Raw genomic sequence first — 26,219 nt, 5'->3', positions numbered from 1 at the left:
TATATGTTTGAGTAGTACTCAGGTGGTTTATAACTAGGTATATGTTTAAGTAGTATCATAACTAGGTATATGTTTAGTAGTACTCAGGTGGGTCGATCCCTAGGCATATATTTGAGTAGTACTCTGCGGGGGTCGATAACTAGGTATATGTTTGGAGTAGTACTCTGTGGTGGTCGATAACTAGGTATATGTTTGAGTAGTACTCTGTGGTGGTCGATCCCTAGGTATATGTTTGAGTAGTACTTGTGGTGGTCGATCCCTAGGTATATGTTTGAGTAGTACGGGGGTCTGTGTATATGTTTGTAGTACTCTGTGGATAACCAGGCATATGTTTGAGTACTACTATCCTGTGGTGGCCGATCCCTAGGTGATATGTTTGAGGTAGTACTCCTAGGTGGTGGCCGATAACTAGGCATATGTTTGAGTACTACTCTGTGGTGGTCGATCCCTAGGTATATGTTTGAGTAGTACTCTGTGGTGGTTGATAACTAGTTATATGTTTGAGTAGTACTTGTAATCGATAACTAGGTATATGTTTGAGTAGTACTCTGTGGTGGTCGATAACTAGGTATATGTTTGAGTAGTACTCTGTGGTGGTCGATCCCTAGGTATATGTTTGAGTAGTACTCTGTGGTGGTCGATCCCTAGGTATATGTTTGAGTAGTACTCTGTGGTGGATCCCTCGTATCCCTAGGTATATGTTTGATAGTACTCTGTGGTGGTCGATAACTAGGCATATGTTTGAGTAGTACTCTGTGTGGTGGTCGATCCCTAGGTATATGTTTAGTAGTACTCTGTGTACTCTGTGGTTGATAACTAGGCATATGTTTGAGTAGTACTCTGTGCTGGTCGATAACTAGGTATATGTTTGAGTAGTACTCTGTGGTGGTTGATAACTAGGTATATGTTTGAGTAGTACTCTGTGGTGGTTGATCCCTGATAACTAGGTATATGTTTGAGTAGTACTCTATGGGGGTCGATAACTAGGTATATGTTTGAGTAGTACTCTGTGGTGGGTCGATAACTAGGTATATGTTTGAGTAGTACTCTGTGGTGGTCAAGACTAGCATATGTTTGAGTAGTACCTGGTGGTCGATAACTAGGTATATGTTTGAGTAGTACTCTGTGGTGGTTGATCCTAACTAGGTATATGTTTGAGTAGTACTCTGTGGGGGTCGATAACTAGGTATATGTTTGAGTAGTACTGTGGTGGTCGATCCCTAGGCATATGTTTGAGTAGTACTCTGTGGTGGTCGATCCCTAGGTATATGTTTGAGTAGTACTCTGTGGTGGTCGATAACTAGTTATATGTTTGGAGTACTACTCTGTGGGGGTCGATCCCTAGGTATATGTTTGAGTAGTACTCTGTGGTGGTTGATAACTAGGTATATGTTTGAGTAGTACTCTGTGGTGGGTTGATCCCTTAGGCATATGTTTGAGTAGTACTCTGTGGGGCCGATAACTAGGTATATGTTTGAGTAGTACTCTGTGGTGGTCGATCCCTAGGTATATGTTTGAGTAGTACTCTGTGGTGGTCGATAACTAGGTATATGTTTGAGTAGTACTCTGTGGGGGTCGATAACTAGGTATATGTTTGATAGTACTCTGTGGTGGTCGATAACTAGGCATATGTTTGAGTAGTACTCTGATCCCTTGGTGATAACCCAGGTATATGTTTGAGTAGTACTCTGGTGGTCGATAACTAGGTATATGTTTGAGCAGTACTCTGTGGGGGTCGATAACTAGGTATATGTTTGAGTAGTACTCTGTGGTGGTCGATCCCTAGGTATATGTTTGGAGTAGTACTGTGGTCGGTGTATATATGTTTGAGTAGTACTCTGGGGGTCGATAACTAGGTATATGTTTGAGTAGTACTCTGTGGTGGTCGATAACTAGGCACATGTTTGAGTAGTACTCTGTGGTGGTCGATAACTAGGTATATGTTTGAGTAGTACTCTGTGGTGGTTGATAACTAGTTATATGTTTGAGTAGTACTCTGTAAATCGATCCTAGACATATGTTTGAGTAGTACTCTGTGGTGGTGATAACTAACCCTGGTCCTGAAGAGGTCAGGGTTTAGTTTCAGACCAGCATTAACACACCTGCGTCCTCAGTCTTGATGATCAGTAAATAACTGTTTGATGAGTTGGTTTAGGTGGTCGGGACAAGCCTGCATACGTCCTGTCAGGTGGGACCAGGGTTGGGCTATCACAGCTTTAATGTTACAACAGGAGGTTCCACTGTGGTCACTAACAATAACCCAGGCATAGGTTCTACTGTTCCTGTCACTAACAATGTAAACCCGGGGGTTCCACTGTTCCCTGTCTACCAACAATGTAACCCACCTGGGGGTTCCACTGTTCCCGTTCACTAACAATGTAAGTACCTGGGGGATCCACTGTTCCCTGGCACTAACAATGTAAATCCCACCTGGGGATCCACTGTTCCTCGCTCACCAACAATGGGAACCCACCTGGGATCCACTGTTCCCTCGCTCATTAACAATGTAACCCACCTGGGGGATCCACTGTTCCCTGTTCACTAACAATGTAACCCACCTGGGGGATCCACTGTTCCCTGTTCACTAACAATGTAACCCACCTGGGGGTTCCACTGTTCCCCGTTAGGTAACAATGTAACCCACCTGGGATCCACTGTTCCTGTTCACTAACAATGTAACCCACCTGGGCATACTGTTCCCCGCTCACTCAACAATGTAACCCACCTGGGGGATCCACTGTTCCCTGTTCACTAACAATGTAACCCCACCTGGGGATCCACTGTCTCTCGCTCACTAACAATGTAACCCACCTGGGGGATCCACTGTTTGTTCACTAACAATGTAACCCACCTGGGGTTCCACTGTTCCCTGGGTTCACAACAATGTAACCCACCTGGGGGATCCACTGTTCCCTGTTCACTAACAATGTAACCCACCTGGGGAATCCACTGTTCCCTGTTCACTAACAAGTAACCCACCTGGGGGGATCCACTGTTCCCTGTTCTCACTAACAATGTAACCCACCTGGGGGGTTCCACTGTTTACTAACAATGTAACCCACCTGGGGATCCACTGTTCCCGCTCACTAACAATGTAACCCACCTGGGGATCCACTGTTCCCTGTTCACTAACAATGTAACCCACCTGGGGAAATCCCACTGTTCCCTGTTCACTAACAATCCCACCTGGGGGGTTCCACTGTTCCCTGTTCACTAACAATGTAACCCACCTGGGGGATCCACTGTTCCCTGTTCACTAACAATGTAACCCACCTGGGGGATCCACTGTTCCCTGTTCACTAACAATGTAACCCACCTGGGGGTTCCACTGTTTACTAACAATGCAACCCAATGTATGGTTTTCAGTCGGGTGTTTAGAAAAACATACTCCGCTGATTCATGTCTACTTTACTTGACTGACTTCATCAGGAAAGAGATTGATGAGGGAAATCTGGGTGGAATGGTACTGCTTGACCTACAGAAGGCCTTTGATACAGCTTACCACTGTCTCCTAATCTCCAAACTGGAGGCATATGTTAAGCAGTATCCTCTAGGCTGGGTAAAGTCCTATTCATCAGGAAGGGGTTTGAGTAGTAGAGGTTAATGGTTCACTGTCCCAGGCACAAACCAATGAGTTGTGGCGTTCCGCACGGGAGCGTGCTTGGGCCTCTGCTGTTTTTTTTGTATATTAATGATATGTAAGATGCTTGTTCTTGCTGTCTTTTTTTTCTTTATGCGGATGACTCTACACTTCTGGTGTCTCACAAATGTAAAACTATGTTGGAGAGCATACTTAGCACAGAGTTGACTAACATTAGCAAATGGCTTGGAGATAATAAGCTATCTCTGCAATTATTTTGGGATCCAGACCTAAATTGTGTAGGTCGTCTGAAATCAGAGTGTAGTTAGGGGGTGAGGTGCTGACTACTAAAACCTCTGTTAGCTACTTGGGAGGTATCCTTGATGGATGCTTGGGAGGTGTGAGCATGGCCAATAAGGTGCTAGGGAAGGTTAATGACAGGGCTAAGTTTTGGCTTGAAAGTCCAAGCTGCTTGATAAGGACTCCATGAGTCTGCCCTCATTCAATGCCATTTTGACTATGCTAGTACTTCCTGGTTTGGGGGCTTATTTAAACTTATGAAGGGGAAGCTCCAGATGGCCCAGAATAAGCGGATCAGGGCGGTATTGAAGGTGTCCCAGATTAGACTAGGTTTGGTTTACAGGAGTATTTATGGTCCTGCGCCCAGATATCTAAGTGATTATTTTCCTCGTGTTAGTGATGCACACAATCACAGCACCAGATCAGGTGTTGCTGATGTGTGCTTATCCAGGTTCAGGAGTAATGCTGGGAAAGGTACTGTCTAGTATACTGGAGCCTCAGAATGGAATGAGTTGCCTCTGTCTATAAAACAATGTCCTCTCTGGACAGCTTTAAACATAAAGTACAAATATATTTGATGTCTTCTGTGCCCATGTGAATAACCCCTATGATGTAACTGGAATGATGAGATGTTCTTCTAAGTCTGTTTTTGATGAGATAGATGTTCTTCTATGATTTTGATGATAGATGTTCTTCTATGTTTTTGATTATTTCAGCCATGCTGTCTTGGATCTTGTCTAGTCATCTTGTCTCAAAAGGATAAATAAGTCCCAGACTTTGTGTGTTATCCTTGATGATTTTATTCATGTGCATGTATGTTAAGTTTTATGTGTGCTGTTTTTGATGAATAGATCTAAACTAAACACCTGGGGGTGCCATGGCAGCTATTTTTACAACTAATTCACCACACATCACAAATGTGGTTCTGTCTCCTGTTTTTGATGAGATAGATCTTCTTCTATGTTTGGCCCAGAGATCCAGAGTTCTTATTCTATGTTTTTGATGATAGATCCCTCCACCTCCTCCTCCACCTTCCACTCTGTTTTTGAGAGAATAGACCCCCACTTCTATGGTTTTACTGGCGAGCACACGATAGGTGCGTCACACACTCTGCAAACACACACACACACACACAACCCGACGTGCATGGGTAATACAAACGCACACACTTGTAGGTAAGACAAACTGTTTTGCATAGGATGACACAGAAATCATTTGTAAGTCTAACATCCTGCAAATACACAGTTTTGTTTTATTATTTCAGGTGTCCTATAGAATAGAGCTAAAGTCAACCATCTGAGTGTCTAACTCCCCTTCCATCTTTCCTCCAGAGAACAGTGTCCCCCAGACGTGACATCCTCAACCCCTGAGAGGCTTCAAGGGTGGACCTGCCCCCCAATGCTATGCCCAGGGGGATGCCCCGATTCAGAGCATGCACCACAGCTTTTATAGTTTTATGACGGTGCGCACATGTTTTTATAACACACCACAGAACAGCGAATGAAACAGAACACACTGCAGAACAGCATGCTGGTACAACACACTGCAGAACAGCATCACGCTGGTACAACACACTGCAGAACAGTGGTTCGGTACAAACACACCGCAGAACAGCATCACGCTGGTACAACACACCGCAGAACAGCATCACGCTGGTACAACACACCGGAACAGCATCACGCTGGTACAACACACTGCAGAACAGCATCACGCTGGTACAACACACTGCAGAACAGCATCACGCTGGCCCAGCAGAACAGCATCACGCTGGTACAACCAGCAGAACACATCACGCTGGATCAGAACAGCATCACGCTGGTCAGTGCAGAACAGCATCACGCTGGTACAACACACTGCAGAACAGCATCACGCTCAACACACTGCAGAACAGCATCACGCTGGTACAACACACTGCAGAACAGCATCAAGACAACACACTGCAGAACAGCACGCTGGTACAACACACTGCAGAACAGCATCACGCTGGTACAACACACTGCAGAACAGCATCACGCTGGTACAACACACTGCAGAACAGCATCACGCTGGTACAACACACTGCAGAACAGCATCACGCTGGTACAACACACTGCAGAACAGCACGCGCTGGTACAACACACCGCAGAACAGCACGCGCTGGTACAATGCACACCGCAGAACAGCATCACGCTGGTACAACACACTGCAGAACAGCATCACGCTGGTACAACACACTGCAGAACAGCATCACGCTGGTACACACTGCAGAACAGCATCACGCTGGTACAACACACTGCAGAACAGCATCACGCTGGTACAACACACTGCAGAACAGCATCACGCTGGTTGCAGAACAGCATCAAGCTGGTACAACACACTGCAGAACAGCATCACGCTGGTACAACACCGCAGAACAGCATCACGCTGGTACAACACACTGCAGAACAGCATCACGCTGGTACTAACACCGCAGAACAGCATCACGCTGGTACAACACACTGCAGAACAGCATCACGCTGGTACAACACACTGCAGAACAGCATCACGCTGGTACAACACACTGCAGAACAGCATCACGCTGGTACAACACATGCAGAACAGCAGCGGGTACAACACACCGCAGAACAGCATCGCTGGCCAACACACCGCAGAACAGCATCGCGCTGGTACAACACACCGCAGAACAGCATCACGCTGGTACAACACACAGAACAGCATCACTGGTACAACACACCACAGAACAGCATCACGCTGGTACAACACCGCAGAACAGCATCACGCTGGTACAACACAGAACAGAACAGCATCACGCTGGTACAACACCGCAGAACAGCATCACGCTGGTACAACACACTGCAGAACAGCATCACGCTGGTACAACACACCGCAGAACAGCATCGCGCTGGTACAACACACCGCAGAACAGCATCGCTATTGGTACAACACACCGCAGAACAGCACGCTGGTACAACACACCGCAGAACAGCATCACGCTGGTACAACACACTGCAGAACAGCATCACGCTGGTACAACACACTGCAGAACAGCATCACGCTGGTACAACACACTGCAGAACAGCATCACGCTGGTACAACACACTGCAGAACAGCATCACGCTGGTACAACACACTGCAGAACAGCATCACGCTGGTACAACACACTGCAGAACAGCATCAAGCTGGTACAACACACTGCAGAACAGCATCACGCTGGAACAGCATCACGCACACACTGCAGAACAGCATCACGCTGGTACAACACACTGCAGAACAGCATCACGCTGGTACAAACACACTGCAGAACAGCATCACGCTGGTACAACACACTGCAGAACAGCATCACGCTGGTACAACACACAGCAGAACAGCATCAAGCTGGTGCAACACAGAACAGCATCAAGCTGGAACAACACACTGCAGAACAGCATCACGCTGGTACAACACACTGCAGAACAGCATCACGCTGGTACAACACACTGCAGAACAGCATCACGCTGGTACAACACACTGCAGAACAGCATCACGCTGGTACAACACACTGCAGAACAGCATCACGCTGGTACAACACACTGCAGAACAGCATCACGCTGGTACAACACACTGCAGAACAGCATCACGCTGGTACAACACACTGCAGAACAGCATCACGCTGGTACAACACACTGCAGAACAGCATCACGCTGGTACAACACACTGCAGAACAGCATCACGCTGGTACAACACCGCAGAACAGCATCACGCTGGTACAACACCGCAGAACAGCATCACGCTGGTACAACACACGCAGAACAGCATCAGTACAAACACACTGCAGAACAGCATCACTGGTACAACACACTGCAGAACAGCATCACGCTGGTACAACACACCGCAGAACAGCATCAAGCTGGTACAACACACTGCAGAACAGCATCACGCTGGTACAACACACCGCAGAACAGCATCACGCTGGTACAAACACCGCACTGCAGAACAGCATCGCTGGTACAACACACCGCAGAACAGCATCGCGCTGGTACAACACACCGCAGAACAGCAGCATCGCGCTGGTACAACACACCGCAGAACAGCATCAAGCTGGTACAACACACCGCAGAACAGCATCACGCTGGTACAACACACTGCAGAACAGCATCGCGCTGGTACAACACCGCAGAACAGCATCACGCTGGTACAACACACTGCAGAACAGCATCACGCTGGTACAACACACTGCAGAACAGCATCAAGCTGGTACAACACACTGCAGAACAGCATCACGCTGGTACAACACACTGCAGAACAGCATCAAGCTGGTACAACACACTGCAGAACAGCATCAAGCTGGTACAACACACTGCAGAACAGCATCAAGCTGGTACAACACACTGCAGAACAGCATCAAGCTGGTACAACACACTGCAGAACAGCATCAAGCTGGTACAACACACTGCAGAACAGCATCACGCTGGTACAACACACTGCAGAATTTTTTTAAATGAATGTAATCTGTTTTTTTCTCAGAGATAATGGTACATTGACTAAACAACATTAAATTAATCTCATCCTCATTCCAGTTGTGTTGAGAATGCTGCTAACATTCTATATTTTGTTCTTTTTTGGGGTGATCTGTTTTTCTGTCGTACGTGTCATGTCTTTCATTACAAAAGGAAACAGAAAAGGTCATATGAATCCAACTGTGAGGGGGAGGGGTCTGGGGAGGGGTGATGGAGTCGTCTGTCCTGTCTGTTTGTCTACTCTTCACAGAGAGAAATACCCTTCTGTTTTTGACCCCAAGTTTAGTTCTACTATATCTACCTGTGCTGCTTTCAAAGCACAGGCCATGTTGACCCTTTACTCTGTGTGTGTGTGCGTGTGTGTATGTGTGTGTGTGTGTGTGTGTGTGTGTGTGCAGTTATGCGCATGCTTGTGTTGTTTGTGTCTCTGTATGATCGTGACTGAGTGTGTGTGTCTATGCTCACTTGTCTATGATCATGTGTGTAATTCCCTTCCTCCTGCCTCTACCTCTGTCCTGCCTCTACCTCTGTCCTGCCTCTACCTCCGTGTCCAGGTGTACCAGTAAACAGCCGTGTTTCCACTAAGATCCAGCAGCTACTCAACACTCTGAAACGGCCCAAGAGACCTCCGCTCAGTGACTTCTTCCTGGACGACTCAGAGGAGATCGTAGAGGGTAAGATGCAAAGGACCCACTCCAGTACTTCAGAAAATATTCCAACATTCCCAGAGGAAGTACTACTTAAGTAGTTTTTTTGTGGTATCTGTACTTTACTATTTATATTTTTGGCAACTTTTATTTTTACTTCACTACATTCCTATAGAAAATAATGTACTTTTTACTCCATACATTTTCCCTGACACCCAAAGTACTCGTTACATTTTGACAGGAAAATGGTCCAATTCACACACTTATCAAAAGAACATCCCTGGTTGTCCCTACTGCCTCTGATCTGGTGGACTCACTAAACACAAACACTTTGTTTGTAAATGGTGTCTGAGTGTTGGAGTTTGCCCCTGGCTATCCGTCAATAAAAATAAATCAAATTGAGCCTTCTGGTTTACTTAATATAAGGAAGTTGAAATTATTTATACTTTCACTTATGTTACTTAAGTACATTTGAGTAATTCCATGTACTTTTGATATTTATATTTAAAGTATATTCCTGAAAATGATGTAGTAGTGGAAAGTAGATATCTGTCTCTTTTATTAGTCTTCATTAAACCAGTAGAAAACTCAACTTTACTCTTGTTTTTTTTATACTCTTTCCTTTTCTTCCCCATTTTCTTCTCCCATGCCTTATTCTTTCCTCCTTCCATCCCTCTTTCCTCATCTATCCATCCCGTCCCTGTGATCTTCTCCTACTCTGCCCTCTCCGTAGTGCCCCAGCCGGACCCCAACACCCCCAGGCCAGAGGGCCGTCAGATCATCCCAGTGAAGGGGGAGCCCCTGGGGGTAGTCAGTAACTGGCCCCGCCCTGCAGGCTGCCCTGGCACGTTGGGGGCTTCACAGGCCAAGAGCCCCGCTCTCACCACCCTGGGACGTTACCGGAAACCCTCTACACGCTGACGTACGGTAGGTCTCACCGTCTGACATGGCACGCGGCTCCCTATATGACGGAATAGGGAGACATTTCAGGCTAACCCAGTCTCAGATTGGACTTCTTTAGTTTATAACTAATGTTTTGTAGTTCAGAAGATCACCCTCCTCTCAGTCAATCTATGGAGAGCTGAGGTCATATATTCTCCTCTGAGAAATTGCTCTTCTCTCTCTCGCTTTCTCTCTCTGTCTCAGGTAAACTGTGGAGCCGCAGTCTGAAGCTGGCCTACACTCTGTTAAACAAACTGGGCACGAAGAACGAACCTGTCCTGAGACCTGGAGATAGGGTACATGGTGAAAACACACAGCCACACAGACACAGATAACTTCCTCCACTCTTCTCTCCTTCACTTTTTACCAACACACAGCCATTCAGACAGGATGACAGACACAGACTTCCTCCACTCTTCTCTCCTTCACGCTTTACCAACACACAGCCATTCAGACAGGATGACACAGACACAGACTTCCTCCACTCTTCTCTCCTTCACGCTTTACCAGCACACAGCCATTCAGACAGGATGACACAGACTTCCTCCACTCTTCTCTCCTTCACGCTTTACCAGCACACAGCCATTCAGACAGGATGACACAGACACAGACTTCCTCCACTCTTTCTCCTTCACGCTTTACCAACACACAGCACACAGACAGGATGACACAGACACAGATAACTTCCTCCACTCTTCTCTCCTTCACGCTTACCAGCACACAGCCACACAGACAGGATGACACAGACTTCCTCCACTCTTCTCTCCTTCACGCTTTACCAACACACAGCCACACAGACAGGATCACACAGACACAGATAACTTCCTCCACTCTTCTCTCCTTCACGCTTTACCAACACACAGCCACACAGACAGAATGACACAGACACAGATTACATTTCCTCCACTCTTCTCTCCTTCACGCTTTACCAACACACAGCCACACAGACAGGATGACACAGACACAGATAACTTCTCCACTCTTCTCTCCTTCACGCTTTACCAACACACAGCCACACAGACAGGATGACACAGACACAGATTACTTCCTCCACTCTTCTCTCCTTCACGCTTTACCAACACACAGCCACACAGACAGGATGACACAGACACAGATTACTTCCTCCACTCTTCTCTCCTTCACGCTTTACCAACACACAGCCACACAGACAGGATGACACAGACACAGATAACTTCCTCCACTCTTCTCTCCTTCACGCTTTACCAACACACAGCCACACAGACAGGATGACACAGACTTCCTCCACTCTTCTCTCCTTCACGCTTTACCAACACACAGCCACACAGACAGGATGACACAGACACAGATTACTTCCTCCACTCTTCTCTCCTTCACGCTTTACCAGCACACAGCCACACAGACAGGATGACACAGATTTCCTCCACTCTTCTCTCCTTCACGCTTTACCAACACACAGCCACACAGACAGGATGACACAGACAAAGATTACTTCCTCCACTCTTCTCTCCTTCACGCTTTACCAACACACAGCCACACAGACAGGATGACACAGACACAGATTACTTCCTCCACTCTTCTCTCCTTCACGCTTACCAACACACAGCCACACAGACAGGATGACACAGACAGATTACTTCCTCCACTCTTCTCTCCTTCACGCTTTACCAACACACAGCCACACAGACAGGATGACACAGACAGACTGTGTCCTCCACTTCTTCCTTCACGCAATTACCAAACACAGCCACACAGACAGGATGACACAGACACAGACTTCCTCCACTCTTCTCCTTCACGCTAGATTACCAGATGCAGTCAAAATTGGAAAATGAAATTTCATGACACAGATTATTTGTTTTTTTGTCCTTCATTTGAAGGTTAGGCATTAGGGCCACAGCAGACAGGATGACACAGACACAGATTTTCCTCCACTTTGTCTCTCCTTCACGCCAGCCACTCCAGCTCACACAGCATGAGTCATCCCAGTAAATGCCAACCTGCCAGATTCCTCCACTTCTCTGAAACCTTCACCTTTACCAGCACACAGCCACACAGACACAGATTATCTCCCTAGGTGTCTCCTTGGTGTACCAGCACACAGCCACACAGACAGGATGTTCAGACACAGACTTCCTCCCTCTTCTCTCCTTCACGCTTTACCAAAACACAGCCACACAGACAGTCATGACAGACACAGATTACTTCCTCCACTTTCTCCTTCACGCTTTACCAGCACACAGCCACACAGACAGGATGACACACAGGACACATTTAGTTCTCCACTATTCTCTCCTTCACGCTTACCAGCACACAATACAGTGACACATTTATTAAGTCCACTCTTCTCTCCTCACGCTTCACCATGCTTACACAGCCACACAGACAGGCAGTCTTCAGATTGGCTTCCTATTGCTCCAGCTCTCCTTCACGCCTTACCAACACACAGTGAGACAGGATGACACAGACACAGATTACTCCTCCACTCTTCTCTCCTTCACGCTTTACCAGCACACAGCCACACAGACAGGATGACACAGACACAGATTACTTCCTCCACTGGGTAGGTCTCGTGGTCTCCTTCACGCTTTACCAGCACACAGCCACACAGACACAGATTACGTCCTCCACTGTGGGTCTCTCCTTCACGCTGGGTAGGTAGACCAGCACACAGCCACACAGACAGGACGACACAGACACAGACTTCCTCCACTCTTCTCTCCTTCACGTGGGTACCAGCACACAGCCACATGTGGGACACAGATTACTTCCTCCACTCTTCTCTCCTTCACGCTTTACCAGCACACAGCCACACAGACAGGATGGACACAGACAGACTCTCCTCCACTCTTCTCCTTCACGCTTTACCAACACACAGACAGGATGACACAGACACAGATTACTTCCCTCCACGTGGTCATCTCCTTCACGCTGGGTACCAGCACACACGTGGACAGGATGACACAGACAGACTTCCTCCACTCTTCTCTCCTTCACGCTTACCAACACAGACAGGATGACACAGACACAGATTACTTCCTCCACTCTTCTCTCCTTCACGTTACCAGCACACACAGCCACACAGACAGGATGACACAGACACAGGATTTACTTCCTCCACTCTTCTCTCCTTCACGCTTACCAGCACACAGCCACACAGACACAGATTACTTCCTAGGTACTCTTCTCTCCTTCACGTTTCATGTGGGCACACAGCCACGTGGACATGGGGATGACACAGACACAGACTTCCTCCACTCTAGACGTCCTGGTCACGTGGGTTACCAACACACAGCCACACAGACAGGACATGGGTACAGACACAGATTACTTCTCCATGTGGGTCCTTCATGCCCACGTCATGTGGGTAGGTAGACGCGTGGTCAGCCACAGACAGGATGACACAGTACACAGACTTCCTCCATCTCCTTCACGCTTTTACCAACACACAGCCACGCGTGGACAGGATGACACAGACACAGATTACTTCCTCCACTCTTCTCTCCTTCACGCTTTACCATGCACACAGCCACACAGACAGGGATGACACAGTCACAGAGGCTCCACTCTTCTCTCCTTCACGCTACCAACACACAGCCACACAGACAGGATGACCGTGGTCAGACACAGATTACTTCCTCCACTCTTCTCTCCTTCACGTTCATGTGGGTACACAGCCACGTGGTCAGGATGACACAGACACAGACTTCCTCCACTCTTCTCGTCCTTCACGTTACCAACACACAGCCACACAGACAGGATGACACAGACACAGATTACTTCCTCCACTCTTCACGTCTCCTTCACGCTGGGTAGTAGCGTCCACGTGGTCAGACACACGTGGTCATGTGGGATGTACACAGACACAGTGGTCCATGTGGGTTCTCTCCGTGGTCATCACGCTACCAACACACAGCCACACAGACAGGATGACACAGACACAGATTACGTCTCCACTCTTCCTCCTTCACGTGGGTAGGTACCAGCACACAGCCACACAGACAGGGTCAGACAGACACAGTGGTCACTCTGGGTAGGTCTCCGTGGGTCACGTGGTCAGCCCACAGACAGGATGACACAGACACAGACCTCCACGTGGTCGCTTACCAGCACACAGCCACACAGACAGGATGACAGACACAGTGGTCCTCCACTCTTCTCTCCTTCACGCTTGGTACCACATTGGGTGATTGATGCTTATTTAAAAACATGATCTGTGTCTTCTCCATGCAAATGCACAGACAACACAATAAACATGTGGGGTAAGATATTCCCCATTGTGATGCAGGTTGACGGTATTGTCATGAATCTAGGCGTCCTGGAGGCAGAACTGAGCGATTTAGTGGCTAGATGGACCAGATGCAAAGTCAAATTGGCAAAATCATGTGGGTAGGTAGAATTTCATGAAAACAAATATTTGTAGGTTTTTGTTCTGGGTAATTCGCCAAGGTTAGGCATTAGGTTCATGGGTAGGTAGTGTGGTTGGGGGTTACGGGTCATGTGGGTTAAAATCAGATTTTATGGCTTTGTGCTGTGCCAGCTTGTGACCACTCTGCAGAGCTCCTCCAGTGCATGAGTCATCCCAGTAAATGCCAACGTGGCCATTGTGTGATGCTGTACGTGGTCTGAAACTGTACTGGTCTATCCCCTAGGTGGCATTGGTGTACCCTAACACAGACCCTCCGTGTTCATGGGTAGTAGCCTTCTATGGTCATGTCTCCTAGCAGAGGTCATCCCTGTACCCATAGAGGTGCCACTGTCAGACAGGTTTGTAGTCAATACGTCACGTGGTCATATCTGGGTTCAAACATTTAATGAACTATAATAACATCCCTTGATATTACAGCAAAATACAGTGGCATTTATTAAGTCATGATCTAGATTTCCGTTGTCCTTTCTAAATGCTTATTTGTGTTTCACAACTCAGGGTCGCAGTCTTCAGATTGGCTAGACGTCCTATTGGGCAGCTGTGTAGGTGGGCCGTGGTCCTGACCAGTGAGATCTGTCATGTAAAGGTACTGCGTCAAGGTCAGGGAGAGACTCACGTGGTCATGTTCAAAGGTCAGCACGTATTGGTAGCTAGATGTCCGTGGTCATGTGGGTAGGTAGACGTCCGTGGTCATGTGGGTAGGTAGACGTGGTCATGTGGGTAGGTAGACGTCACGTGGTCATGTGGGCAGGTAGACGTCACGTGGTCATGTGGGTAGGTAGACGTCACGTGGTCAGCGTCACGGGTCAGGTAGACGCCACGTGGTCATGTGGGTAGGTAGACGTCCGTGGTCATGTGGGTAGGTAGACGCCACGTGGTCATGTGGGTAGGTAGACGCCACGTGGTCATGTGGGTAGGTAGACGTCCGTGGTCATGTGGGTAGGTAGACGTCACGTGGTCATGTGGGTAGGTAGACGCCACGTGGTCATGTGGGTAGGTAGACGTCCGTGGTCATGTGGGTAGGTAGACGTCCGTGGTCATGTGGGTAGGTAGACGTCCGTGGTCATGTGGGTAGGTAGACGTCCGTGGTCATGTGGGTAGGTAGACGTCCGTGGTCATGTGGGTAGGTAGACGTCACGTGGTCGTAGACGTGGTCATGTGGGTAGGTAGACGCTACGTGGTCATGTGGGTAGGTAGACGCCACGTGGTCATGTGGGTAGGTAGACGTCCGTGGTCATGTGGGGTAGTCCGTGGTCATGTGGGTAGGTAGACGTCACGTGGTCATGTGGGTAGGTAGACGTCCGTGGTCATGTGGGTAGGTAGACGTCACGTGGTCATGTGGGTAGGTAGACGTCCGTGGTCATGTGGGTAGGTAGACGTCACGTGGTCATGTGGGTAGGTAGACGTCATGTGGGTACGTGGTCATGTGGGTAGGTAGACGCCACGTGGTCATGTGGGTAGGTAGACGCACGTGGTCATGTGGGTAGGTAGACGCCACGTGGTCATGTGGGTAGGTAGACGTCCGTGGTCATGTGGGTAGGTAGACGTCCGTGGTCATGTGGGTAGGTAGACGTCCGTGGTCATGTGGGTAGGTAGACGTCCGTGGTCATGTGGGTAGGTAGACGTCCGTGGTCATGTGGGTAGGTAGACGTCACGTGGTCATGTGGGTAGGTAGACGTCACGTGGTCATGTGGGTAGGTAGACGTCACGTGGTCATGTGGGTAGGTAGACGTCACGTGGTCATGTGGGTAGGTAGACGTCACGTGGTCATGTGGGTAGGTAGACGTCCGTGGTCATGTGGGTAGGTAGACGTCCGTGGTCATGTGGGTAGGTAGACGTCACGTGGTCATGTGGGTAGGTAGACGTCACGTCATGGGTCGTGGTCATGTGGGTAGGTAGACGCCACGTGGTCATGTGGGTAGGTAGACGTCCGTGGTCATGTGGGTAGGTAGACGTCCGTGGTCATGTGGGTAGGTAGACGTCCGTGGTCATGTGGGTAGGTAGACGCCACGTGGTCATGTGGGTAGGTAGACGTCCGTGGTCATGTGGGTAGGTAGACGTCCGTGGGTGGGTAGGTAGACGTCACGTGGTCATGGGTGGTCATGTGGGTAGGTAGACGTCACGTGGTCATGTGGGTAGGGGTAGACGTCACGTGGTCATGTGGGTAGGTAGACGTCCACGTGGTCATGTGGGTAGGTAGACGTGGTCATGTGGGTAGGTAGACGTCACGTGGTCATGTGGGTAGGTAGACGTCCTGTGGTCATGTGGGTAGGTAGACGCCACGTGGTCATGTGGGTAGGTAGACGTCACGTGGTCATGTGGGTAGGTAGACGTCCGTGGTCATGTGGGTAGGTAGACGTCCGTGGTCATGTGGGTAGGTAGACGTCCGTGGTCATGTGGGTAGGTAGACGTCCGTGGTCATGTGGGTAGGTAGACGTCACGTGGTCATGTGGGTAGGTAGACGTCACGTGGTCATGTGGGTAGGTAGACGTCACGTGGTCATGTGGGTAGGTAGACGTCACGTGGTCATGTGGGTAGGTAGACGTCACGTGGTCATGTGGGTAGGTAGACGTCCGTGGTCATGTGGGTAGGTAGACGTCCGTGGTCATGTGGGTAGGTAGACGTCCGTGGTCATGTGGGTAGGTAGACGTCATGTGGGTAGGTAGACGTCATGTGGGTAGGTAGACGTCACGTGGTCATGTGGGTAGGTAGACGTCCGTGGTCATGTGGGTAGGTAGACGTCATGTGGGTAGGTAGACGTCACGTGGTCATGTGGGTAGGTAGACGCCCGTGGTCATGTGGGTAGGTAGACGCGTGGGTCATGTGGGTAGGTAGACGTCACGTGGTCATGTGGGTAGGTAGACGCCCGTGGTCATGTGGGTAGGTAGACGTCACGTGGTCAGGTAGACGGGTATGTGGGTAGACGTCCGTGGTCATGTGGGTAGGTAGACGTCCGTGGTCATGTGGGTAGGTAGACGTCCGTGGTCATGTGGGTAGGTAGACGTCCGTGGTCATGTGGGGGTAGGTAGACGCCCGTGGTCATGGGTCATGTGGGTAGGTAGACGTCCGTGGTCATGTGGGTAGGTAGACGTCCGTGGTCATGTGGGTAGGTAGACGTCCGTGGTCATGTGGGTAGGTAGACGTCACGTGGTCATGTGGGTAGGTAGACGTCCGTGGTCATGTGGGTAGGTAGACGTCACGTGGTCATGTGGGTAGGTAGACGCGTGGTCATGTGGGTAGGTAGACGTCCGTGGTCATGTGGGTAGGTAGACGTCCGTGGTCATGTGGGTAGGTAGGCGTCCGTGGTCATGTGGGTAGGTAGACGTCCGTGGTCATGTGGGTAGGTAGACGCCACGTGGTCATGTGGGTAGGTAGACGTCACGTGGTCATGTGGGGTAGGTAGACGTCCGTGGTCATGTGGGTAGGTAGACGTCCGTGGTCGTGGTCATGTGGGTAGGTAGACGTCACGTGGTCATGTGGGTAGGTAGACGTCCGTGGTCATGTGGGTAGGTAGACGTCCGTGGTCATGTGGGTAGGTAGACGTCACGTGGTCATGTGGGTAGGTAGACGCCACGGGTCATGTGGGTAGGTAGACGTCCGTGGTCATGTGGGGTAGGTAGACGTCCGTGGTCATGTGGGTGGTCACGTGGTGGGTAGGTAGACGCACGTGGTCATGTGGGTAGGTAGACGTCCGTGGTCATGTGGGTAGGTAGACGTCCGTGGGTAGGTAGACGTCACGTGGTCATGTGGGTAGGTAGACGCCACGTGGTCATGTGGGTAGGTAGACGTCCGTGGTCATGTGGGTAGGTAGACGTCATGTGGGTAGGTAGACGTCATGTGGGTAGGTAGACGTCACGTGGTCATGTGGGTAGGTAGACGTCACGTGGTCATGTGGGTAGGTAGACGTCACGTGGTCATGTGGGTAGGTAGACGTCACGTGGTCATGTGGGTAGGTAGACGTCCGTGGTCATGTGGGTAGGTAGACGCCACGTGGTCATGTGGGTAGGTAGACGTCCGTGGTCATGTGGGTAGGTAGACGTCCGTGGTCATGTGGGTAGGTAGACTTCACGTGGTCATGTGGGTAGGTAGATGTATGCCCACTAATGTTCCTAATAGCACCGTTTAATAGCTACAACTTTTGGATCTTTGTCCGGTCATCAAACTGACTTCTAGTAGTGGCCTGTGTATACATTATGCTGATGGTGGTGTTCTGCCTCCCAGGTTGGCCCCGTATGAAGTGGGTAGTGACAGACACCAAGTACCTGACCAAGCCATCTAAAGACTGGCAGCCCCACATCCCCACCGCCAACACAGACACAGCTTATATCGAGGTGAGACGTGTCCTGAACATTGTGTGTATTTTATGAAGAAAAAAAAAACTAGTTTGTCGTTTTGTGTATGTCTGTTTTTCTTGTGTTCTTTTACTTGTGTATCGCTTGGCACTGACCACATTTAGTCGACTGGCTGTTGGTCCACCGAGATTTCTTTAGTCGAGCAACAACAACAACAACAACAACATAAAACAGACATCTACAGTGGTTCCTCCTTTAAAAGTTGTGATCTTACACCGTGGGACTTAGAGGTACCCAGTGTCACGGCTTCATTGCTCCAGACCACCACAAGGGGGAGATGGAGCACTCATTATGCATTTGGGTCCCAAGGTTTTTATATGACCAATCATATCGAGTGGTTCCAATGACACATTTTTCCCTGGTGACTTCAGCAAAGATGGATGACAAAACATTACGGGGAAGAAAATATAAGTAGTTATAACGAGTCAAGCAAAAAATGTACAATTGAAAGAAATATGTTAGTTAATGTAGACACTAACGATTGTGCATATTTTTTTTGTCATATAGTGATTTTCATAAATTTACTGTAAGTTTTTTTTTTTCAGCCATATCCAATACCAGGTGTATCAAACTCATTCATTATACACTTCAACAGTGTTTACCACTCCTGCTCCTGGGACATCAATGATTACACATTGTAACTATGCAACAGACTGGGAAAATGACGGGCTATTTGCTCTGAGACCGGCATAATAATGTAATGAAACAAGCAGAAAGCAGGTTTCAAACCCTCAACATTCTAGACCGAAGTCCAGTACGCTATCGACTGTGCCCAAATGTATTAATTGGGGTTTTGGCCGATTTTGTGGCTAAAAACACTTTATCAATTGGAATCTTTAACGTGGAAAGGGGAACACGAGATTAACTGCTACAAAAAAAACTGCTAAAGAACACTAATGTTCACAACTACATATACTTTGAAGTCGTGAAAAGTGGGAGATGCGGTCAGGAATCACTGGCATGGTTTATCATCGGACCCAGCTTTGCCAGCTGAATTCAAGAATCCACCGCTTATTGTATATAGGAGAGGTCACACAAAAAAATCAGCCAGGCTCTTTTACGTCCTCTTCCAAATGGTAGCTATAAATGCAGAGGTTGCACACAGTGCAACAATATGATGAAGTGTGAATATTTCTGCCACCCACATACAGGAAAACAGTTGCTAATAAATGACATTATTACGTGTTCCACCACCCATGTTATCTACATTATTAAATGTCCACGTGGGCTGTGCTATGTAGGTAAAACCTCTCGTTCTCTCAAACAGAATCAGTGAACATAAAAGTTCAATTAGGAGAAATGACAGGGATTGTCCAGTCTCAGTACATTTTAATGACCTAAAACATGACATTTCTACCCTTTTTATTTTTTGTATTTTTAGATTTTGTGGCATAGAGATACCACTGTAATCATGGTGTACAAGACACCTGTCTGAGTGGACTGATGCTTTGTGTAGGCCGTTGGGATGGCACAGTCCATCAGTCTGATGTGCTACTGAAATTCCTTCTGGTTATATTATGTAAGAAAAATTGGGAAAACATAAGTAAAAATATTATTTCATGACAAATGCTCTTTCTCCTGTGTTGGATAGTGGGTCGCTGTCAGGTGTCCCCGGTTTTGAAACGTAAAGTTAACCAGCATATTGGTGTTGAGAACAATGCGGTGAAGGCAGCAGCGAAATTATGAGATGAGAAAACAGCCCTTACCTTTATTGTCTAAGAAAAGTCAGGAGAAAGGAAACCTCAACTTAATTAGGTCTATAGTCAATAACCTAACTGTTAAATGTGCCTGGCTTTATAAATCATCCACATATATCTACAGAAATAAGACCGATCCTGATTCTCTTGCCTGTATGAGTGTTTGTTTAACCTGTCTAGGACTGGGGAACGGGAATCCCGTTCCGCTAGTGGAACCTTTCGCCAACAGCCAAGAAATTGCAGGGCGCCAAATACAAAATCAACAGAATTCTCATAAATCACATTTCTCAAACATACAAGTATTAGGCACCATTTTAAAGATACAATTCTCGTTAATCCAGCCACATTGTCTGATTTAAAAAATGCTTTACAGGGAAAGCTCCACAAACAATTATGTTAGGTCACCACCGACTCACAGAAAAGCCCAGCCATTTTTCAAGCCAAAGAGAGGAGTCACAAAAAGGACAAATAGAGAGAAAATGAATCACTAACCTTTGATCTTCATCAGATGACACTCATACACAATACATGTATGTTTTGTTCGGTAAAGTTCATATTTATATCCAAAAATCTTATTTTACATTGGCGTGTTACATTCAGTAGTTCCAAAACATGTAGTGATATTGCAGAGAGCCACATTAATTCACAGAAATACTCATAATAAATGTTGATGAAAATACAACTATTATACATTAAACTTTAGATACACTTCTCCTTAATGCAACCACTGTGTCAGATTTTTTTTTTACTTTAAGGAAAAAGCATAATCTGAGAACGGTGCTCAGAGCCCAAACCAGCCAGAGAAATATCCGCCATGTTGGGTAGTCAACATTATTCATAAATAGCATTATAAATATTCACTTACCTTTGATGATCTTCATCAGAATGCACTCCTAGGAATCGCAGTTCCACAATAAATGCTTGTTTTGTTCGTTAATGTCCATTTATGTCCAATATTTTCTTTTGTTTGGGCGTTTCCACAAACAAATCCAAGAGCGCGATCTGGTCCATTCGGACGAAACGTTCAAAAAAGTTATATTACAGGACGAAGAAACTTGTCAAACTAAGTATAGAATCAATCTTCAGGATGTTTTGTCATAAAAGTTCAATAATGTTCCAACCGGAGAATTCCATTGTCTGTAGAAAAGCTATGGAACGAGAGCTAACTCTCGTGACCGCGCGTCATGAGGCTGTGACACTCTGCCAGACCAAAGAGCTCTCATCCGGTCCCACTTCACAGTGGAAGCCTCATTCAAGTTTCTAAAAATGGTTGACATCTAGTGGAAGCCTTAGGAAGTGCATCTTGACCCATATCTCACTGTTTTTTTTGATAGGGCTGAGTTCAAAACTACAAACCTCAGATTTCCCACTTCCTGTTTGGATTTTTTCTCAGGTTTTTGCCTGCCATATGAGTTATGTTATACTCACAGACATCATTCAAACAGTTTTAGAAACTTCAGAGTTTTCTATCCAATACTAATAATAATATGCATATATTAGCATCTGGGGCTGAGTAGGAGGCAGTTCACTCTGGGCACGCTATTCATCCAAAAGTGAAAATGCCGCCCCCTATCCCAAAGAAGTTAATAGCCTACTGATTCCGTGACCACCAAGCCTCACGCAACCCACATGTTCGATAAAAAATATTTTTTCATCTTTGCTATGCTGTACTAAAGGCTTTACCATTTTTTTCATCTATAAGTCTTTGCTAGATAAAGCTCTGCCTTATCTCACTGGTCATGATAACAACACCCACCCGTAGCATGCGCTCCAGCAGGTATATCTCACTGGTCATTCCCAAAGCCAACACCTTTGGCCGCCTTTCTATCCAGTTGTTCTCTGCTGCCAATTACTGGAACAAATTGATAAATCTCTGTAGCAGGAGTCTTATATCTCCCTCTCTAACTTTAAGCATCAGCTATCTGAGCAGCTTAACGATCGCTGCAGCTGTTCATATCCCATCTGTAAATAACCCATCCAACTATCTACCTCATCCCCATATTGTTTTTGCCTTTTTTTGATATTTTGCACGCCAGCATATCTACTTGCACATCATCATCTGCACATCATCATCTGCACATCTATCACTCCAGTGTTCATTTGCTAAATTGTAATGACTTTGCCACTGTGGCCTTTTTATTGCCTTATCTCTTTACTCCATTTGCACACACTGTATATAGATTTTTCTATTGTTATTGACTGTACTTTTGTTTATCCCATGTGTAACTGTTGATTTTTGTCGCACTGCTTTGCTTTATCTTGGCCAGGTCGCAGTTGTAAATGAGAACTTGTTCTCAACTAGCCTACCTGGTTAAATAAATAAAGGTGAAATAAAAAAATAAATTATTCTCTGGTATTATTTATAATTTATTTATTTAATGTTTACACTGTTCCAAATTGTCAAGAGAATTATTGTTATTAATAATAACCCTCCTTTTTCCTTGATCTCCTTCCTATCACTATTATTATTATTATCATCATTATTATAATAAGTCATGTCATCATCATTAGTAGGCAGGGTATAGCAGCCTTGTATAACCACCATCGATCTGTAGGCCTAAGAGCGCATTCTGTTTAGTCTTAACACCCTAACTTACTTAGGACTATATTTCAATACTTCTACGGGCTACTGTATCAATCTATCATGAATTCATTAATGTCATCACACAGTATACGAGTCATTCATGATTTGAAATGCAATCAAGAATTTAATTAAAATAAAATAAAGCCACTGTTGAATAATTTGCATAAACAATAAATAGGCCTAAACTGCTCCATTTCAGAAAATGTATTCGCGGTACGCTCATTTCTTTTGTTTACATTGTTCCTAACGGTCAGAAAAATGACATTAATCTAACAGCACCTGTTTGGCACATAATAATAATAATAATAATAATAACATAATATGCACACAGCGTTTGCTCCTTACCTTTATTTTTCTTGATCTGCAGTATTTTCCACAACTAACTTCTCCTTTACCTCCTGAGCAACCAGTAAACATTCTCCTATTTCCAGTTTGTCACGTCCTCTGCATCCAGTTTGCTGTCACATGTTATGGGGTTCAGAGTTTATAACCAATTTATTGATTTGATTTAGATATGCTATAAGTCAGTCCCACTGGTCACCATAGCAGCACCCACCCGTAGCACGCGCTACAGCAGGTATATTTCACTGGCCATCCCCAAAGCCAATTCCTACTTTGGCCGCCTTTCCTTCCAGTTCTCTGCTGCCATCGACTGGAACGAACTGCAAAAATCACTGAAGCTGAAGACTCATATCTCCCTCACTAACTTTAAGCACCAGCTGTCAGAACAGCTCACAGATCACTGCACCTGTACATAGGCCATCTGTAAATAGCCCATCCAACCTACCTCATCCCCATACTGTATTTATTTATTTATCTTGCTCCTTTGCACCCCAGTATATCTACTTGCACATTCATCTTCTGCATATCTATCACTCCAGTGTTTAGTTGCTATATTGTAATTATTTAGCCACTATGGCCTATTTATTGCCTTACCTCCCTAATCCTACCTCATTTGCACACACTGTATATATACTTTTTCTATTGTATTATTGACTTATGTTTGTTTATTCCATGTGTAACTCTGTGTTGTTTGTGTCTCACTGCTTTGCTTTGTCTTGGCCAGGTCGCAGTTGTAAATGAGAACTTGTTCTCAACTAGCCTACCTGGTTGAATAAAGGTGAAAAATACAAATAAAAATGGGCCACGTGATGCATACATGTGTAAAGAGAGCAAGAGTTGAGGGATGGGGGATGTTTTACCCAAACAAATGAGGAGTTTCGGTCACAACTTTTCAGTCGGAAATTGCATTTTATTATGTTTTCGCTTCATTAACACGGACAGTGCGATGCACTTTGATGCTCTGTGGTGGTCGTTGCAGCAAGGAGGAGAGCGAGACAATGGGTGCTAGTCACACAGTCACTCGCTTTCTTTTTAAATTTTATTTAACACAGCGCAGCAAGTTTGCGCCAGGCCCGGAACAATCAAATCAATTGCGGTCGGACTCCCTCTCGTCATTTGTGTGTCTTAATTATTTAATCAAACAGTGCGCTTAAAGCATCAGACAAGCTCAGTGAATATAGCTGATTTGATTAAAACACATAGGATGTGTCTATATATGGAAAAATGCGTATAAAAATTTCAGCAAATCGATTGGTCGAAACAGCAGACGACTCTTGGTCGACCAAGATTTGTTTTTAGTCGGGGACAGCCCTAGTATCGCTGATTTATTTTGTGATTGCATTTATTTCTTTACCTCTGTTGTTCTGTTCTCTCAGTACAAGGCCAGTAAAGAGGGGACGGTGATGGGAGTAGCCGTGTCTAAGATAGCCTTGTTGACACACTGTCAAGCCCTGACACAGGCCTGCAACTACTGTGAAGGTAAGTGCATGATTAACACACACCATTGAGCCCGTCCTCCTATAGCCGCTCTCTCGCACGCTCTCTCTCATATATATTTATATATATATATACATATACTCACTCAGATCAGCTTTTAGACAAAGAGCACTTTAGCCTCTTTGTCTCAGAGAACATTAGATCCCATGAGGGGAATCCACAGAGGCAGGCAGGCAACCAGACTGTTCCTGGAACACAGTGTTGCCTTTGTCCACAGTTAAATCAGCTATATTGTAGACTTATCATGTGATATGAAGCTGTTGTTACATGTCCTGTGGTAACCTCGCTATATGGAGAATGTACTGTTGGTATCCTTGAAGTGTCTGTGTATCTGTAACCTTTCAAATGTTTGAATCCTTTATGACTGTGATGTGCATTGAAATAAAGTATTTCAAATGTTTGTGTCCTCTCTCAGGAGAAACGTTGGTCAATGTCCTTGACTGTAAGAAGGACATGGGCTTGTGGCACGGGGTGCTAACCAGTGTCATGAACAGGATCCACACCATCACTGTACCCTACGCTGTCATGAAGGCCTGTCCCATGTCCTGGGTGCAAAGAGTCCACATACACAAAGGTAAGGCTACAGTTAGCTATAACTTTTATATTGAAAACTGCATAGACACTAGCACGCATTAGCATCCTAAACGGCATGCTATGGATTAAGGTAGTCTGGGTCGTGTTCATTAGGAAACATTGTAGCAAAACTTTTTAAGACGTTGTCTGAAGGAACATGACATTACCTCCCTGTTTCAGACTTTTTCTTCTCAGTTTCGTGCCTAATGAACATGACCCATTTTTATTAGCGATTAGAATTAGCACTATGTGTTGAGGCGATGAGCTGTGAGCCTGAGCTGTCCCTCTTGTTTCTCCCCTGCAGCACGTGTAGCCGTGGTGAAGTGTCGTGACCTCCACTGGGCTATGATGGCTCACAGGGACCAGAGAGACACCAACCTGTCCTCCATACGCATGCTCAGCCAACCCTGTGAGTACACACACACACACACACACACACAGCTGATGGAGCCAAGCCAACCCTGTGAGTCATTCACACACACACACACACACACACACACACACACACACACACACACACACACACACACAGGGACCAGAGAGACACCAACCTGTCCTCCATACGCATGCTCATAGTAGCTGATGGAGCCAACCCCTGTGAGTCATTCACACACACACACACACACACACACACACACACACACACACACACACGGACCAGAGAGACACCAACCTGTCCTCCATACGCATGCTCATAGTAGCTGATGGAGCCAACCCCTGTGAGTCATTCACACACACACACACACACACACACACACACACAGGGACCAGAGAGACACCAACCTGTCCTCCATACGCATGCTCATAGTAGCTGATGGAGCC

General features: G+C 46.6%; 1 pseudogene; it reads left to right on the top strand.

The window, feature by feature from the left end:
- The window catches only part of LOC115123436 (disco-interacting protein 2 homolog B-A-like), a 151,194-nt pseudogene that overhangs the window by 94,150 nt on the left and 30,825 nt on the right, over window positions 1-26,219 (top strand).

This window comes from Oncorhynchus nerka, linkage group LG7 (assembly GCF_034236695.1).
Source record: "Oncorhynchus nerka isolate Pitt River linkage group LG7, Oner_Uvic_2.0, whole genome shotgun sequence".
Lineage (NCBI taxonomy): Eukaryota > Metazoa > Chordata > Actinopteri > Salmoniformes > Salmonidae > Oncorhynchus > Oncorhynchus nerka.
This window is presented reverse-complemented; position numbering and strand designations above follow the sequence as displayed.